Source organism: Elaeis guineensis, chromosome 1 (genome assembly GCF_000442705.2).
Source record: "Elaeis guineensis isolate ETL-2024a chromosome 1, EG11, whole genome shotgun sequence".
In the NCBI taxonomy this organism is placed as follows: domain Eukaryota; kingdom Viridiplantae; phylum Streptophyta; class Magnoliopsida; order Arecales; family Arecaceae; genus Elaeis; species Elaeis guineensis.
Genome location: NC_025993.2, coordinates 88,070,696 through 88,091,069, shown reverse-complemented (window position 1 = coordinate 88,091,069; position 20,374 = coordinate 88,070,696). Strand labels below are relative to the sequence as shown.

At 35.5% G+C, this 20,374-nt stretch overlaps 1 long non-coding RNA gene and 1 pseudogene across 1 annotated transcript; both read right to left on the bottom strand.

The window, feature by feature from the left end:
- Nucleotides 1-276: 276 nt before the first annotated feature.
- On the bottom strand, nt 277-6,460 carry LOC105038111 (uncharacterized). Its single transcript, XR_012140711.1, has 4 exons — nt 5,987-6,460; nt 1,462-1,508; nt 1,302-1,335; nt 277-526 (listed from the first exon to the last, which is right to left on the bottom strand). It is a non-coding gene; the product is annotated as an uncharacterized lncRNA (long non-coding RNA).
- Nucleotides 1,521-5,976, bottom strand: LOC140857182 (uncharacterized; annotated as a pseudogene).
- Nucleotides 6,461-20,374: the final 13,914 nt, after the last annotated feature.

Sequence of the window (20,374 nt, the reverse complement as noted above, 5' to 3'; positions counted from 1 at the left end):
GCGACCACAATAGTTGCCGCAAAATAATTCTATATTAATTATGATAGTTTTTATGATGATATTTTATGATAGTTTTTATGATGAAACTTTATCACTGAAAAAGATCCATGTCTTTGACGGTGAACTTATTCGCCGCTAAAAATATTACGGTTCAATTTTTTACAGCAAAATTAGTCATCGAAAAAAAATATATTTATATTTTTTGTGACAAAATAATGCCATCATAAAAATTTGCCACCGAAGACTGATTAAATTTTTCTGTTATCAAATCTAATATTACAACAAACAAATATCATTTAATATACCATCATATAAAATCCAAAATCACATTAAACTAATACAAATCCTCCATATGTCACATTTGTCAATATAGTATGTAAGAAAGAAAGTCTTCGATATTGTCATTAGTCATACATAGCCAAAAGGTACTACACGTACGTCTCATAAAATTTAAAAAAAATCTAAAACAGAAATAAGTCCTGGAGCCAGTTCTTGAAATCTTCTTCGATGGCCAACATCTTCCAATCTGCAACATAAACAGATATAATACAAATTAGTTTAAAATGAAGAGCTATGACTAATATTGCATTGTAATAAACAAATATTATTACAAGAGTTTATAACAATGCATAAAATGGAATTCATGGCTTGGTGCATATAATATCAACATGGTAATGAATCATGTACATCAAATTAGAGCGCCACAAACAAAATAATAAAATGAGCAACATCACTTTGTATGCCTTTGGACTTCAAGTCCAAAGCTTAAAATATATTGATAATATGAACTAAAGTTCAAACCTTATTCTGTCACATACAAGATGCCATCCTTGTTAGTAACATATAATCTTAACTAAAAAAGCATGCATGCCAAACAAGCAAAGTGTTGAACTGACCTAAAAGATAATAATATCTGTTTAAGATGAAATTTCGGTGCTCAAAAAGGGGGTTAATTCTTTTATAATCATACACTCTAAACAAAAATGAACTAATATTGCATTGTAATGGGTCATCCTGTCTTAATAAAGAAAAACAATATCTGTATTGCACACCGAAAATAGAACAAAGAAAATATAGGAACAAGTCTAACAGAGTATGGCACTGGCACGCAGATGCTACTGCCCTACAGGGGCATGGCACAACTATAGAACCCAATCATGCCAATACAGGTTTGATATTACAATGTGTATATGCAAACAACTAACTTCCATAACACCTTGTCTATCATCACAACTTAAACAAACTAACTAAGATAAACTATCAGGTCAAATTAACTAATATAGGAGGCACCAAGGATTTACCTTGAGGAACAGTATCATCCGCATTAACAAAATACTGCTTGACAATAGAAAATAATTCCCAGTTATTATTGATGAATATGTGGAAGCAAATGTGGTCAGCAGCTGACAAAATATTACAACAAGAAGATTCTACAATAAAAGATAGAATAGATGAGCATACTTGACAGCTGAATAAGATGGATTGTCTTGCAGCGGATTTGGAAGGTTCTGCCACAAAAATTAGTGAACAATTTGCAAAATTATTTTCAGGATACAGATCGAAGCCAACAAACAGAGAAATTAAATGCCCCGCTTGAATTAAACTCCAACGAGTAACTTTAAGAAAGCAATAAAAAAAGGAGACACATTTCATGCCATGAAATGTAACAGGGAAAAGTTAACCTCTTTCTGAGTCTACATGAAAGCTTCTAACTAATTTGGCAAAAAATGTTAACTGACATAAAAGGCAAAGGAATTATCTGAACCAATTATTACTACTGAAGTTACTTTCTGATCATATTCAAGCAAGTCACTAGAGGAACTAGAATTAGTTATCAGATAGAAAGACATCAACTGCATAAACCTGATATGATACCCAAGTCCAACTAGAAGAGATTCTATAGGGAGTTATTCTGTATCTTCTGAAGCAATTAATAATGACTAGTGCATTTCATTATAATAGGCGGACATTCTGGTTTATTACATGGACATGCAATTGCCACAATTCTCCCCTTTTTTTTTCTTTCTAAATCTAAAAGGACTAAGGTGAGTATTAATGAATATTAATATTATCAAAGTGCATAAATGCTAACATAATAATTCAATGTAAATTATTAAATCGTATGAAACATTACCGTTCAATTGGGAACATCCATCTATTTTGCACTGGCTCACCAAGTTTGCTTCTTCTGGTAAGTGAACTATTAAGTGGATCATGACATCAAAGAACAGAGGTGGAAAAATTTTTTCCAACTTACATAATATCACAACCACATTTTCTTGTAATGTGTCTAATTCTTTGACGTTCAATGTCTTAGCATATAACTCGTGGAAAAAATTTGCTAACTCAACCAATGCAGTCACCACATCTTTATGCAAGTATCCATGTATTCCAATTAGAAGCAGACGTTGCAACAACATATGGCAGTCATGACTTTTTAACCCTGAAATCATCCCATCTTCCACACTTACACATCTTGATATGGTTGAAGCATAGCCATCTGGAAAGTTAACAGATTTCAAGAATTCCAATAAGTCTTGCTTTTCCTTTCGACTTAGTACATACCATGCAGGGGGCACTTTACAAATCCATTTCATGAAGGTTGTAAGTGTAGCTCTTTTCTTATTTTCATATCAGCCAAATCCATTCGTGCTTTAATAGTATCCTTTATTTTTCCCTCAATATTAAGAATTGTTCCCAAAATATTATCACAAACATTTTTCTTTATATGCATGACATCAAGATTGTGATGCAATTTCAATTTATACCAATACGATAACTCAAAGAATATACTCTTTTTAGTCATGTTTAATTCTTCAGAAGTATATTTTCTTTTCCTCATATTTGGGTGCTTCCCATACTTCAAATCTTGAAGTCGATCTAATTGTTGCAACACATCTTCCCCAGACAACTCCTGTGGCTGGGATCGAGCCTCTAGCTGACTATCAAATAGTTTACTCCTCCAACAATGATCTAAAGGAAGATATCGGTGATGGCCCATGTAACAAATTTTGCTCCTCAATCTCTTAGATGATGTTTGCTCGTTGCAACATGAACATGCCATATATCGTTTTGTACTCCATCCTGACAAGCTACCATATGCAGAAAAATCATTTATGGTCCACAAAATAGCTGTCTTTAAGAAAAAATTTGTTTAGTTGAGGCATCATATGTGTCAACACCATTTTCCCATAACTCCTTCAATTCATCTACCAAAGACCGCAAATAAACATCATTGTCCTTTCCTGAAGCCTCTGGTCCAGGAATATTAGCAATGATAACATAAGAAATGGCTCTTTCATGGTTTTTCAAGGCGGTAAATTATATGGCATAAGTATCACCGGCCACATACTATAAGAATTGCTCATGTTACCAAATGAATTAAAACCATCAATGCAAGATCAAGTCTGACATTATGGGGATCATTTGCAAACACAGGATACTGTCTATCAAAATATTTTCAAGCTTCAGCATCGGTTAGATACCTTAAAATCCCTTCTATATTGATATGTTTTTCAGCATGCCATCTCATATCCAAAGTTGTATGTCTTGACATAAATAATCTCTGCAACCTTGACTTCAATAGAAATTAGTGTAAGATCTTATGAGGGATCTTCTTACCTTTCCCATCATTTATTTTCCATCTACGTGTTTTGCACACTGGACATTCATCTTTATCTCTATGCACCTTCCAAAATAATGCACAATCATATTTACAAGCATGAATGCACTCATACCCCAATCCCAAGTCTTGTAAGATCTTTTTAGCCTCATAATGTGACTTTGGGAGCACTGTACCATCAGAAAAAGCATCGTTCAATAACTCAAGTAACATATCAAATTTTTTGTTACTCAAATGATTATGCACCTTCATATGGAGCAATTTTACCATAAAGGATAATATCGAGAAATTCTTACAACCTGGATACATGTCATGTTGTGCGTCCCCCAACAATCTATCAAATTTTTGTACATCTTTTTCGGGAGCCTGATGGCCACCAAATGTGTTTATATCTCTGATATCTGTGAAAGTTTCCCCTTGAAAGTCATTCAACATGTCCAATATTTCATTTTCTTCTCTTCTTCATTAGCTATCATTCCATTATTACCCCATACATTATTATTAGTACTATTATCGATGAAATAGGTACCATGGGAAGATGGATTTTCCCCATGAAATATCCACCGTGTATAAGTACCTTGAATTCCATTTATATACCAATCATCTTCCACTTCATCCAAATGCTTGTAATATGCATTCATGCACTTAAGACAAGGACACCGGATCATATTATCTTGACCCATATGATCCTTCACAAACTCAATAAACTCCTTAACTCCATTAACATACTCTTTACACCATCTATGTCTTAATTTCATCTAACTCCTATCCATTCTTAATGCCTGTCAAATAAAGTCAATTCATAAATAGTGATAGAATGAAATGAATGAGGATTCTTATATTGGCATATATCTAGTTCAACAACTAAAACTATAAATGTACTATAAGTGCATGATCAAAATGTCTCAAAATTTAAACTATAAATGTACTAGATCATTACGAAATAAGACTCTAAATGGTTTCTTGGAACTTACGCAACCTTCTACAACTAAACATATAGATCAAGAATCCAGAATAAAAATTAATCTTAGTTGGGCTCTCATTTTCTCAACCTTATCTTATTAAGTTATAAATAAAGAAGCAAATTTTATTCGATTGCAATAGCAGAACAGGACAGTACCTTATCCTACCAAATAAGATAAAATAAAATAAAGAAGCTAACTAATAATGATAAAATAAAATTAATCTTTCATTTCTCTCAAGCAGTATGTGCCAAAAATAAGGCCACCAATAATCGTTTCCAAGATCTTCTCAGAAAATGCTGAAATGTCTTCTCCCTCTAAGTGGTCCATGGTGCATGCAAGTTGGTTGGCCATCTTCTTAGAGGTATTGTATAAGTTGGAGGAGGACCTGGTAAGGAGGGGTAACATTAATTTGTTGAAGGATGTGGGAAGAGGAGGGAAGACTTTTGTTTTCTTTTTTTTTTTCGTTTTCTGGTTAGTTCTTATGTGACATGTGATTAATCTTAGTGACTTTAAATAGGCATCTAGCAGCATGTCGCCCAGGGTACATTTGTTGAGGGAGAGAGCTTCAATTCATGGAAGCATAAATCAGGTACATCATTTTGATGTAACTTGTATATGGCTCTCCAACTAAATCTTTAAGATGAAATAGATGTTAGTTGTACACTCTATTCAAAAGCACTTTCTTTTGTTATGATAGCTGCACACTTATTATAAAATATATTTGTAGGGCCATTAATTCCATGTTATTCCCTTTCTGGCATTGCAAGTAAACTTTTTGAAGTTTGAAGGCTTTTAGTTTAGATGTCTTTCCATTATATACGTTGTGTCAGTTGGTTTTTGGTTATAATTGAAGCTCACGGTGTCACATAAATCAGATGATCTATTTTTGGATCAATTGGACCTAAATCCAAAACAATTAATAGTGCTAGATAATTTCCCATCCGTATTTAAAGTGAATAAGGTTGATGCTAGTTTGGGTTATCAAGAAACTGGTGGGGAGAAAGTGTTAGCATCCATGGTCCCGCAATTACAATCAGGCATAAGGATTTCTACAACTTAGAACAAGCATGGATGTGGTTTCCACTAGTTTTGGGTAGGATATTAGCTTTCCTATTAACAATTTGGTCTTTTCTGTGGGGTTCACCATGTGTAAAAGTGTGTTGCTTCTCTTAAGGATTGCAGATGGCTGTACCATGGATGAGCTTAGAGCTTTATGGCCGAGGAAAATAGGTTCTGAGCTCCAAGTGTGGAGCCAATGGCAGTTCTCATATAGGCATAAAATCAAACATATGGCGGGCAAACCTTATTCAAGCATGAGGAGAGAAATAAAAATGAATGATGCAGAGAAGAGAGAAGAGAGTGTGAGAGAGAGAGGAAGGGAGGCGTAGAAGAAGCATACTCCTCTTTACAGGCGAGGACGAGGGGGTCATCGTTCTTGATTCCGTGGGGGTACGTATCACCGGCCGACCTTGTCGCTGATAAGCTTCGTGCGGAGGACCTTGTGAGGCGAGGCTAGCCCGACGGTGGAGGAAGGAGGCCGACGGTGCGATAGAGGCTTTGGAAGGGATCGGTCTAGGGCATGGATCAATTGGTTCAGGGGAGTAGGAAAACAGAAAGGCGGGAGGGGGAAAAAACCTCAAGTGTGCCGTTTGATTCGTGGTGAAACAAAAAAATGGGGCCAATTTTTACCGGTGAAAAGAATCGCCAGCAAATGTGCAGCGGAGATTTTGCGGCGAAAATATAGTCACCGAAAAAAGTGTAGAACAGAGATTTTGCGGCGAAAATCCAGTCGCCGGAAAAAAGTTATATTTTCCACAAAAATTCACCGATAGAGGTTATGAAATATTTTTTGTGACAGCCAAAACATTGCCGCTTAAACCGATATATTTTTTGCGGCGAATTTTTTCCCGGGAAAAAGTTGGCCCCAAAAAACAAAAAATTGCGGAAAGTATTTTGCGACGATATTTTACGGTGAAAAAATAAAATCACCGCAAAAACTTTTTGTAGCGATATCGGGAAATTTTATGGTAATTTTTCTGTCACCGTTGAAAATTTTATCATTAAATATTATTTTTTTGTAGTGAAATTGTCTAGAGCATTTAGAAAATTTTAATTTTTGAGGATTGTCTTAATTTAGAATTATTGAAAAATAACTAGATTTGCTATTCAGAAAGCCTCGTTGCTCCATCTTGCAGGCATGCAGTATCTATTATATGCTTGCTTCGGAATGCGACATAATTTTTCATCATCAGTTTTAAATTCATGGCAAAGAGTTTGAAGTTTTACATTGTCTCATCCTTTGAACTCTTTCTTTTAATATATCCTATGCTTTGTTTGAGGTCAATGTAGCCATTATTTCAGGAACATGATTTAATGCATCACCTACCGAAGTACGTAGAAAGCCTTCGCATCCCTATTAATTTGATTTTCTTTCATCTCCATCTTTTGTGTTGCAGCCATCCTTCAATTTGGAAGATAATACTCAATAAAACTATTTTCTATCAGATCCCATAAATCTTATAAAATAAGTAAAGTTTCGTATCCATAGACCAAAATTGATAGTTTTCCTATTGAAAGATGGAATAATCTGATTATAAATACTTGTAGTATTACTCTCTTCTATCATCTAATGTCCTTTTCTTTTTGACCTTCTGCCATATGGCTACTTGGAACCAGGCTTACTCATCTTGTTTGAAACCTAGCTTTGATACCGCTTGTTTAATTTTTGATGGCAATCTTTGGTGGAGGTAAGGGAGCAAAAACAACAAAAAAAGAAAATTGCATGGATTAAAGAATACTATTATTGTTTTCCATTTAAAGATGATGGTTGTCTTATTGTTTTGCACATCTTCTCTTCTTCCCTTTAAATAGAAAAGAATGCAAATATACATAAAGGAGGTGTTTGGTTCGTAACCAAAATCGAAATGGGAATGAGAATCAAAATAGCTTGGAATCGAAATCGAAATGGTCAAATCCTCCGAAGTATTTGGTTTATGACTGGAATCGGAATCAGAATCGGAATTAGAATGAAAATTTGAATCCATATAGGAGAGTAGGGATTGAGTTCTATATAAATTGAGCCATTCTCATTCCACCCCGGAATCGAAGTAGGAATGGGACTCCTCCCAACCAAACAGTTGAAATGGGAGTCACCCATTCCGATTCCGATTTTAGACCCTAAGTTTGGAAGCGGACCGGGCCACACCCCTACCTGAGTCCGGTCCAAATTTTTTTGTCGAGCTTCGGGTCGGGCTTAGGCCCAAATTTTTTTAAAAATATTTAGTCCGAACCCGGTCCGAGCTCGAGCCCGGATCTGGCCTGAACCCAATTGGGCCGGCCCGCATCCAAGCTCGAATCAAGCCCGGCCCACGTCCTTATCTAACAAAAACTCTAATGCAAACTTCAGGTAGCAAGGAAGATACTTGAATCTTATAAGAACAAACTTGAACCATGTTTTTCCCAATAGCACAAAGCGTATTAGACAAGAAACTACCAGTGTTGGTTATATACACGTTTGACACAGGAAGTGGTGATCTGACCATACTGATTAATCATCCTGTAATGCATGCTAACCACAATTTACCACCAACTAGTAGATGATAAAGAATTTGATAACGCTAGAAATGAAAAGGTTCAAAATGAATCAAGTTTACTTATGATGTTTGCCTAACAAAACATGAGGTGGTTTTGGAAGGAGCATGCATGCACCATCCAATAGAGCAACATCCCTGCGCAAGACTACAGCAGCCACCTCTTTCGGACTTGGTAAAAATTTGCTCCATTTCATTGAACTAAATGAAAATCACGATTTATCTGGAGATAATCTACTTCTAAGAGCAATTTGAGAGATTTTGACATAGTGCAACATAACTTGATCTCAATAGCGACTCCCAAATTTGGGTGCTCTGAAGATCACAGATAACTAAATAAATGATCTCTGACACGATATTCTTTAAGAACAAACTCAAAATGCTCCCAAAATCTATCAAAAGAATTATCAAAATATTGTTAGAGAAGTAACTAATAGATTCTTAAAATCAGTATAAATCTCTCATTAATAGTGATCCTGTTCCAAACTTCAACAGCAGTAATAATACTAATTTCAAATACAGCACATATAGTTTTTTTTCATAAAAAGATCCTAAGTGATGACCCCATACACAAATCTTCAAAAATAAAATTTGTCGTAAAATATCTGCAAACAACAATAACATTTTCAACGCATAAGCATAAAAGAAACAAATAACCCCAGAAATAAGAACATGAAGATCATCCTAAGCCTATAGTACGATACCTTTTTTCTCTAAGCTTTCAAAAGAAATTTTTCTGATTAATGCAGCAAGAATATGACCAATAGAAGAACATAAGAGTTTTACTTATTAAATGCTTCACAGCTATAGAACAATTGAAAATTGGAGAAGAATTTACTAAGGACCTTGGCAAACACTTTCTATGGTATGACTTCGGACAACGTATACATAGTGCAAACTGCAACTCCAAAAATTTAAAAAAAATATATATAGTTACTTATAATGAAATTGTTAAATAAAAAAATTTATAATTTTATATAGATTAAAGAAATACTATATAGATGATTACATATTATTACATCCACATCCCAACTTTACTACTCGACTCACTCTGAGGTGCCATCATCCGCATTCAACTTTAAAAAAATTGAGCTACTTGTAACTATTAATACACATATCAATTATAAATCTTCAAAATATAAATATTATGAGTAAATAAAAAATATAATATAAATTTAAATTATTTATATACCTTCATCATATTTTTCACGAAACCAATCTTGGGTACAAACTAAAGTCTCGACTGTAGATGGGCTCAATGAACTCTGATATTGGTCTACAACTCTACCACCAGTGCTGAATGTCGATTCTAATGAAACAGTAGAGACTGAAATATCAAGAATATCTCTAGCCATTCTCGATAATATAGTATAGACTGTTGCATTGCTTTTCCATCATGCTAAGATATCAAACTGCATGTCACTCATATTAGAAAGTACATCATCATCTAAATAACTATTTAGCTCTGATCTCTTTAGCCTTTTTAAAGAACTTTAATTTCTAAACTGAACAAAATCCATATCAAATTTTATTTTGCTCAAGTTAAAAGAAGAAATTGAAGTTATATGACTTTGTCCATCAAAATCAGCTGTTAGCTCATTTGAACTTACAGAAGGCTGCACTCTTGTTGCATCTGCATACTCATTATAAAATTTATAAAGATAAATATGAATCTCATCAATCTTCTTTTTGCTCTCTTCCACATCAAATGCTATTTAATAACAAAACTTTATAAATATCAACTTTGATCTAGGAACTAAAATAGAAGCAATGACCAATAAAATATTACACTGAGACCAATATTTGTTGAACTTCTTTTACATCTCATTTATCAATTGCTTCAATGTATCATTAGTATCAACACTCCCATGCATCAATAAAGCCCTAATTTTTCAAACTTCTTTTACATAGAAATTAGATGTGGGATATTTGTAATCAGAAAATACTTTAGTGGCATCTAGAAAACCTTCTAAGAATTTAAGAATTACATCAGCTTGTTTCCATTCATCATTGGTGGGATATATACGTGAATGTTCGCTTGCATATCTATTAAAAATATCTTTATAAGTAATTGTATGAGTCAACATTTTATAAGTAGAATTCTATCTTGTAGCAATATCCAAAGTGAACCCTTTTTTAATAGGAAGTCTCATATATTGTGCAATTTTATTAAATCCTTGCATTCGAGATGGGGATGCAGACACTATCTAATAAGCTCCCTTATGCATTCAATGGCTTTGTGAATTATTTTCATTCCATCTCGAACCATAATGTTTAACATGTGTGCATAACATCTAATATGACTATACTCCCCATCAAATAATATTTCATGACAAAAGTGATCTTGAATCCTTCTAATTACAGCATCATTTGTGGAACAATTATCTAAAGTAAAGGCACATATTTTAGAATCCAGTTTCCATTCAGCAAGGCACTTTCCAATTGCATCTTCAATTGCAAAACTTATATGAGGGTATGCTAGTTTCTTGAAACTAATTATCCTCTTATGCAGAAAAAATTCAGAATCAATATAATGTGCCGTGAGAAAAAGATAACCGATTTTTGATTTGATATCCAAATATCATTAATAAAACTAATCCAAAAATTTAATTTCTTAAATGCATCATGCAATTTTTTTCTTTTTACTTGGTACAAAGCCATACAATCACTTCTTATTATCTTACGATCAATAACATTAAACAATGGTTGAATAGATCTCATAAAATCAGAAAAAACAGGATACTCAACAATACGAAATAGAAGTTCGGCACATATAATAAATTTTACAAATAATTTTCTACTATCTTCTTGATTGAATTTAAAAGACTTCACCGGATCTATTGAACTTGCTACTATAAACATTTGATTTATCAGATTCTTTTGATATTTCTTGCAAATATTTTCAAGATGTCATTTTAGATGTCTTGTTCCTCCTTTAGTGTTGCTACTTAATACCTTTTTATAATATTTGCATATAGCTATTGGTCCATCAGATTCTTTTTCCTCAATAAAATGATTCCATACCCAATATCTTTTTTTAGAACCTTTGTTACTTTCAATAGCTTCAACAGTATTTTCATCTTTATCATCTCCATCCCTTATATTTTGAACAGTCTCATTTTTATCCATTTTAGAATGAGACATAAATAAAATAATCTGTGAAAATAAGAACATAAATTATTAAAAAAATTAAAATTTTTTGAAGGAATACAATGATCAATATCTTAATTGTTTAAAAATGAATATGATAAAATATAAAAAATTTGACATATGCCAAACATCATGCAACTTTATCCCAGAAACAATGCCAAACATAGTTTACTGGTGGTTTCGTGGTCACAGGTGCAAACAATCATGCTGGCATAGTGCTCTGCATACGACTAGTATGCTAAAACTGTAAAATAGGCGATTAGCTAAAAGCCTAAAATGATCAATATCACAACGAAGAAGACCAAAACAGGAGAGAGATGATGGATGGAGGTCTAACCTTGGCTCCAGTAAGGTGTTGAAGCCCAGCTGCCCAGCATGGTGAACTTAGGAGACGGTGATGGCGGTCGGTGGATGGAACACGGATCAGGGAGGGCCAAGGGCTAGGGCTCTTCAGCCTCTTCGACTTCGAGACTTCGATGGGAAAACTGAGAAAGTCAAAAGACAGAAAAGAAGAGGAAGAGCCAAAGAGGTGATGGGTTTAAGGGTTTAATGGGATCAATGGGTTAAAAGAATGGAGGTCTAACCTTGGCTCCAGCAAGGTGTTGAAGCCCAGCTGTCCAGCACGATGAACCTAGCCTCTGCTCTCTGGCAATACAACTTCAAAACCTTAGTCTTGAGAGGAAAAGAAAATGGGGATTAAGGAATACTAAGACTTGAGATCCGGAAGAAGGGGATTCAGAGGATCCTTATCCAAAACGACGAACGGTGATGGCCGAAGATAGGAAGACGGCATCAGTGATGGTTGATGACAATGAGGGAAGATGGAGGATCGGTGTCACTGTGTTGGCGATGGCAAATGAGAAAGATGGAAGATCAGACACGACGATGGGGGAAGACGGTGATGGCGGTTGGTGGACGGAACACAGACCAAGGACGGAACACAAACGGAAGATCGACTTCGACGGTGAAACTGCAGATCGAAAAAGTTAGGAGATGAAGACTGAGAAGAGAAGAGGAAGAGCAAAAGAGGCGATGGGCTCAGGGCTCTTTTAGGTGGGCACTCGGGCTCCAATTCCATTTGCCACGTCCCATTTTCATTTCAGGTAGTCGGGCTCCATTTCAAGTTGGAAATTGGGCTTTTAATCGGGCTCAGTTTCAAGCCCGGGCCGGGCTTGGGTCGGACCAAAGGTCCGCCCGAGCCTGGCACGAAAATAAAATGGGTCCTGTTTTATTGGCCCGAGCCCGATCTGGATAATTTCGGACCGAGTTCGAAGTCTGATCCGAAGTCAGCCCGACCCGATGCACCTCGGACCAGCCCGAGCCCACTTCCAGTCTTACCAGACCCCCGCTCCTCCCAACCAAACATCCTCAAAGTTCTAATAATAATTAAAAAAAAATTATGAGCTTGCATGCTAAGAATAGGACTCTTCATTTTTTTTTTTAAGTCTAAAAGCAACTAAGTTGTTCACAATACAAAACAAGTTAATTTTTTCAATTTTGACTGAGTGAATAATTTGGATTATAATTTTGTTGGTTTTATGATGCAGAAGAATTTGCTTACAATAGTCTAGAAAAAGAGTGGTCATATTCATCATCCTATAGTGTGCGTGCAGCACCGTAGAATACAGTGCACTTGTGGATGACGACTACTAGAGGATGGATGGCTGTCAAACAGCATGTCGCAGGTTGTTTGATAGTTCATTCATCCTTTAATAGAAGCCAAAAAAAAAAAAAAAAAAGCTAAAGAATAACATTAAGAATTGGCAAGTCGTACGCGAGCAAAAGAAGTTACGACCCCAACAAAAGTGATCGCGACCATCTCAACTAACATAGTTAATTATCCACGCCAACGTCCCAGCAATGCTTTAGGCAGTATAATCCAAAAGGGCGGACGGCAGTTCGGGTTTGAACATGGAATCGGAGGAAGACACGGCTCGATACTCCCATCTTCCAAGCTGAACGATCCTACCTGAGCCGAGAGAAAGAGAGAGAAAGAACAACGCGTCCCCACGAACAGGAAAGGGATCTCCTGAGCCGAGAGAAAGAGAGAGAAAGAGAGAGAAAGAACAACGCGTCCCCACGAACAGCGATCGGTCGCCCAAGCTTTCCACCGCCACCCATACGTGTCATCTCGCATCCAACCTGAAGACCTCAATCCTCCCGGTCTTGATCTCCATCATATCCCCATCTCCAACGATAGTCACTTCAAAATATCTCAGGAACTGCAGCAGATCACCGATGGAGTCCACCAGATACTTGATGGAGGACGAGGAGTCGGCGGACAGCCCAACGATCAATTCAGAAGGCCTGCCGTCCACGCCGAGATCGATTTCTCCATATTCCGAAATGGCGAGGAACCGGCCGTCATGATACATGACGTTTTGCACAGGCTCCAATCGTTCAACGGTGGTCCACTTGTTTTCACCCGCTCTGGTGTTCATGAATGCTAACAACGGATAGCCGAGCAAGGCCACCGCCGTGTATCTCGCGGGTGACGGGTTCGGGGAGAAGACAATTTGAGGGAGAAGACTGCGGAACTTCCAAGACCGTAGGATGATTGCTGGAGAAGCCGATGGCGCTGTTGAACCGAGGATGGGTGGGGATGGAGGGCAGCTTGATCTCTTCTCCTGTGATAAGGTTTAAAAGGTTTACTTGGAAAAATTCATCGAGGGCAGCGAGCCAGCTGTCCTGGGATCCGACGCATCACTTGCCGTGGAGCGCTGGGAGATGTGGGGCAGGGAAGTATATGTGTGGTCGGTGGCGCTGAGGAGGGCTTGGTACCGGCCGTCGTCGCCGAGGAGGAGGAGATATGGCATGTTAGGGAACTTCACAGAAGCCCAGGAGGTGGCGATCTCACCGAGGAGACCCAAGGGGAGATTCGCCCAGTTGCGCTCGGTGGAGGTGGACGTGGTTCTTCTGTTCTCCGGCCAGGCGTCAGGTCTAATGGCAGAGGGTGGGCATTGAACGCGTTTTATAAACTCGATTTTGATTGGATCCTGTTACGTGAAGGAAACAGAGTTCCGCCTGAAATCGGAGAGACCAAGCCAATCTGGAGTCTTGTCTGTAAGCGTCTGAATTTTCAGAAACTATAGATGGGTGAGAGCCCCAGTGTCCGTCCAACTCGGAAAGTAAACCGTATAAAGAATAGCAAATTTTTCTGACTTTTTTTGGTGCAATGATTTCGATTTTTTACATGATTTCCTGTAAGTTTAGGAATTTTTATGCATGTGATTTTTTTTTTCCTTTTTCAACATTTCTTTTGGACTGAATTTATTCTTTTTTTGGAAGGTTCCTACTAAAGGTTTTACCAAAAGAAATCAGGAGAATTTTTTTGAGTGATCTTTTTGTGTATGTAGAATGTTCCTTCTCAAGGAAATAATGTTTTCTTTCTTTTTTTTTTTTTTAAGAGTTTCATGAAAGATCTAATTTGTTCCTTTTCGAAAAGCACCACCAGAAATACAATTGATTTGGAAATTTTTAGGCTCGTGGAGAATTTTTTTTCCTTGTTTGAACTTTTCGTTTTGAACAATTTTCTTTTCTTTGCAAAGAGCCCTATGAAAAATCTAATTAATTTATTTCAAATTTATTGTAATTGTGGAGAAAAAAATTACAAATAAATTATTTTTCCATTTTTAGGCATGTGTTGTCCGCAAAAGAAATAGTTTTTTTCTTTAACAATTCAAGCCTATATTTACTTATTTGAGCATCATATGATATACAAATCAGCTTCTGTATCATGACCATACATTATTATACATGCTAAACTATTAAAATATTAAACTTGTGGAAACCATAAATTTTTCATGTTTGGAGGAGAATAAATAAGTAGCAAAAGTTTATTTTTCTTTAAGTTTTCAAAAGAAATAAGGAATGATATATTTAGGTGTGATTTTTTTTTTTTAGAGTCCAATTTCCTTTTTAGACATGAAATTTTATAAAAAAATTGCATGTATGGATGTACGTAGAAATTTTTTTTTCTTTTTAATTTGAAACTCTCATAATGAAAGCATGAGAGGGCTCTATTAGGATCGCAAAGAGACAGTTTTTTTTTTTTTTTTAGGTTGAAAAAAAAGGGTTGGAAGGTGAAAGAAGAGTGCCCTATAAGCCAGTCGCATGAGTAATGCGGTGAAACTTTTCTTTGTAATCTTTCAACTCATGTGATGATATTATTTATATATGAGGCATTGATTCATCATTTTAGTTGTATCTTATTATGTTTAAGATTATGATGAACCCCAAAGATTAGGATAATGATTTTAGGAGACATGAATGAGTCATATCTGTGAGATCTAAAATCTTAAAATCCTAATCTTAAACATTCTTAGTAGTGAGAGCATTGAGTCAGAGCATAATTTTTCGAAAAGACTGGCACATCCTATGCATGTTCAACGGAGAGGATGACTGATCTCACTAGCCATTTGTGTGGGACACTAATACAAGGATGTGGGTGCTCATTTAAAAATGAGTCAACTGAATTGACTTGTTGACAGGGAACATCTTAGGGAAGCCTTACTTGCATGTCCAAAGATGGTTCTCTAAATGAGAGTTATGCAAATGATCCTTAGATCTGAGATCACCATAGAATCTTATGCACATGAACTTATATTTTGGTTCATATCCAAGCATGGCATTAAGATATGTATGGGATGCTCTGAATATGGTAGAGTGTGTATGAAGGTTGTGAGTCGGTCTATAAAGAATCGATCACTCTTAGTAAGAGGAGATCGCATCTTGTGTATTCTCATCCCTAAATGACTCGAAAAACTCTTTTGACCAAAAGTGGGATAAAGATTAGAAAGAGTTTCTAATGCTTTATCATTAGAGTCATCACTGATTGATAGAAAATCAATATGAATATACGTTTGAGTTTGACATAATTCCATACTCATGAACATATTCAGGATGTAGGGATGATCGAAGGATTGAATTACGTGGCAACTTACCACTGAAAGGTATATTTGATATTTTCATCAAATTTTACATCTTCTGGATAGTCATGATACGTTGCTAGACGTCAATCTTGACTTGTAGGTTTGATCAAATTGAAGAGTTTAATTCGATCGTCAATTAAAAAAGATTCTAATTGCGGAACTCGGGTTAGCTCATTTTAGACCTTAATCGATTAGAAAGAGTCTAATCAAATTAGGTCAACTTGTGTCCGGACCTACTAGTAGCTAGATGTAGAACTCAATGGGTCACATATATAAAAAAATTGGTCAAAGATCTTTTTGATAAGGTTGATTAGAATTTTGGATCCAATCAAGGTTCCCGATAAGTATGCTAGCACGCGTGGAAATCCAAGCTCCTAAGGAGATCAAATTTGATCTTAATCCTTGCTAATTTGCTAACCCAATTTGATGAGCAATTAGGTTAGGTCATGTCACCTAGAGGCAGCCCAAAAAGGGGGCCTCATTTCAAGTTAACACCAAAAAAAAAACAAGAGTCCTCTCGGATGAGGACTCTTGGTGCAAATTTGAGAGGAGCGCACGTGCTCTCCATTTTGGCATGAAGAAGGACCAAGAGTCCTACTTTGGGTCTCTGACTCACATGACAATAAGATCAGAACCTTAACCACCTGGTATGCTATTTAAAGTATGAAAAATCCTTTTGGATTGGTGTGGGAAATCTTCTGGAAGTGAGGCGCGCGTGCGAGGTGTTCTCTGGTCGCATGAAGAGATGCAAGACTCCTTCTATTTTAAGGAGTCTTAGGCAACATTATTATCTGATATTTTTTTTTGATAAGGATCAAATTTAAATGCTGATTCCATGAGATAAGTATAGGAATTTATCAAGTAATGGAGCATTGCTTTTGATGCCCTTTACTGGGCGTGTACATGCGTGACAGAAGAAAGACTCACGCGACTCTTTGCATTGAGAGTCCTTTTGTCATTGAAATTTCATTTCAAAAGTAGGTGTCCCTTGCAAATTTGCATCCTTTTTGAATCAGAGAATACGTGGCAAGTTTTCACATTATTCTGAAATGAAAATGGATGTAAGGAACAACTCTTTCTGGGTGCGCATGCATGAGAGGGAAGGATTCGACGTATCACACCCTGATGAGTCCTTCTATTTGAAGACTCTCAGATAAGTGATACAAGGACCTGATATAGCTTTCTAGATAATTCATGTCTTCTCTGTTGGCATCCCCTCTGGTTCTATAAATAGGGGGTGGCAGATAAATTGATAATTCAATTCTTACATCCCTTATCCACTCCCTCTCTCCCTCTCTTACAACTTTAGAGTTTAAGATAAAGGCTTGTTCTTTTAAGACAACTCTATTCCTAATAGCTCTAAGGGTTTAAGAAGTCTAAAAGAAGGTGATCAGATCCAGTGGATAGTTTTGAGAGATTCAAACTCAAATCTGAAGAAGAGTCTGATCGACTGGTGGCTAGTCGAGTTTTAGGGGCTAGAACTCTTGAAGTTAGGTGAAGGAGAAGCACTGTTCTTGGCTCAACTTTCGTATGGATCATCGTTGGAGGACGAACACTTGAGCACCTAGTGGAAGCTCTATCAAAATTAGAATAAGCATTATAGGTATTTTTTTTATCCAAGTTTAATTTAATTATGCTCTGATTGTTATAATCAAAGATTCTGGGCATTTGGGTTTCGATGCGTCAGGTATTTTGAATGACAATTTTAAAAACTTAGCCCTTCTGCAGTGCCATCAAAATCTAATAGTGGTATCAGAGCCAACCTTGATTTATACAATCAAAGGTTAAAATATTGTCTTGATTGTGATCAAGCTTAGATTTTTGTTTTGGTTCAAGTCGGGTCAATGGTTGAACCCAATTGAACATCCAAATCCTAATATATCTTAGAGATATATTTAGATGCTTGAAGTTATGATTTTGATCATATTAATATATCTTAGAGATATTTTTAGTTGTATGAGATCATGATCATGATTAGATGCATTGATTTAATGATTAGTTGTCATAATTATTATGACACAACTATAATAATGCATCGTTATGATTGGTTGAATTAGGATATACATGAGACCATTAAAGTCCTCATAAAAATTATATTAACTCATAGTGTTATGAATTAGTAGCTAACCAATTTTTTAAATCGATTAATCAATTGGTGTCTAAGGAGTGTTTCAAGTGTGATGGTTTAATTAGTTTCGTTCACTGACCTAGTCAATTTATTGATGTTCAAGGAAAGCAACAGGGGGACCCCTACCAATCTTAATATTTTTCTGACCAATTAGATTAGTTCAAATCTTGAACAAAGATTGCTCAGTATTTTGAATACTACATATGTCTTCCTTCATGCTAAGTCAATATCTTATCAAAAATCATAATAGGTTTATTGTGATATCCATAAGGCTTGCTATGGAGATTGATGTGGGGTTATCTTGGTGCATATTAGATGCTTTATGATATATTTTGGATACGTTGCTTTGTTGTGATATCCACAAGAATAATATTTTTTAGATATAATTGTATGAAAATAAAAGATTTGACTTAATTAAAAAATACTATAGTTTATTGTGATATCCATAAGACTATAAGTATTTTTAGAGGTAAGAATTATGTTGAGAATTGCATAAGATGCAATTGGATAGGTTTTTCTACTTTTAAACTTATTGAGATTTGTTGTGATATCCATAAGACTTCATTGAGAGATTAGGATCTCAATTTTATTAAGAAATCAGATTAGAATTTTTCATTTATCATAGGAGAGGGCTATGGTATCTGACAAAATAGTGAGAGACATAACTAATTAAAAGATCTCATCTAGTTATACATGTCAAATATGAGTAGTCTATTTATACTATTGTTCTTTATTTATGTAGATTTAATTTTACATTATCGCTTCTTTATTTTCACTGCATAAAATCATAAATAAAAAATATTGATCGGTTTGAACTATGTGGATTGGTTGAGGAACTTGCAAATTAGGTTCGTACTGGAGAAGAATTTTGATGTTATGGATATTTTTGATTCTGATTTGGTTAGTGATAAGAAGGTAATGGATGTCCTCATGGATATTACTTATTGTGGTAAGTTAGGATATTGGAAGAATATTGACAAGAATTATCTTGCAAGCTTGAAGCAGGGTGCGAGTGTAGCACCAAAAGGTGTGTACATGATACAGACATATTTTTTATTGAGTGGCTCAAACTCTGATACTTGGATATTAGATACCGTCTATGGATTGCATATTTACAATTCATTGCTATGATTACAGAATATCAAAGATCTGAAAAAAGGTGACCTTAAGCTTTATGGCGCAAGTGGAGAGTCCATTAACATAGAGGCTGTGGGTACTTGTATGCTCAATTTACATTCAGACAAAATTTTAGAATTAAAAGATTATTATTACATTCCAAAGGTTATTAAAAATATTATTTCTATATCTTTGTTATTAAAATAAGGTTATGAAATAAGGCTAATGAGAAATGGATGCTCCATTTTCTTTTTTAATGAATTTTATGGTAATGGTTACATTGATAACAATCTTTTAGTTCTTGCACTCCATGAAAATATTTTTTATATTGAAAGAAATATGAAAAGAAAGAGAGAAGATGTGAATATTACATATCTCTAGCACTACCGTCTTGGTCATATTAGTGAGACTAGGATAAACAAGTTATACAAAGGTGAATACTTTGACCTATATGATTTTCAATCATTAAAAATTTATGAATCTTGCCTCATGAGTAAAATGACTAAGACTCCATTCTCTGGACATGAAGAGAGGACAAAGGAGCTGTTAGCCCTAGTATATTCAGATGTATGGGAGTCGATGACAATTCAATCCAAAGAAGGATACTCCTATTTCATCATTTTTATGGATGATTTATCAAGATTCAGATTATGTATCTTATGAAACATAAATCCAAAATCTTTGATAAGTTTAAGGAGTATCAAAGTATGGTCGAGAAATAAACTGAAAAAGGTATCAAGATTCTTCGATCTGATCGAGGAGGAGAATACTTATCCTATGAATTTTTTGATCATCTTAACAGTAAAGATATTCTCTCTGAGTGGATCCCTCCTTATATACCATAGTTGAATGATGTACAGAAAGGAGAAATC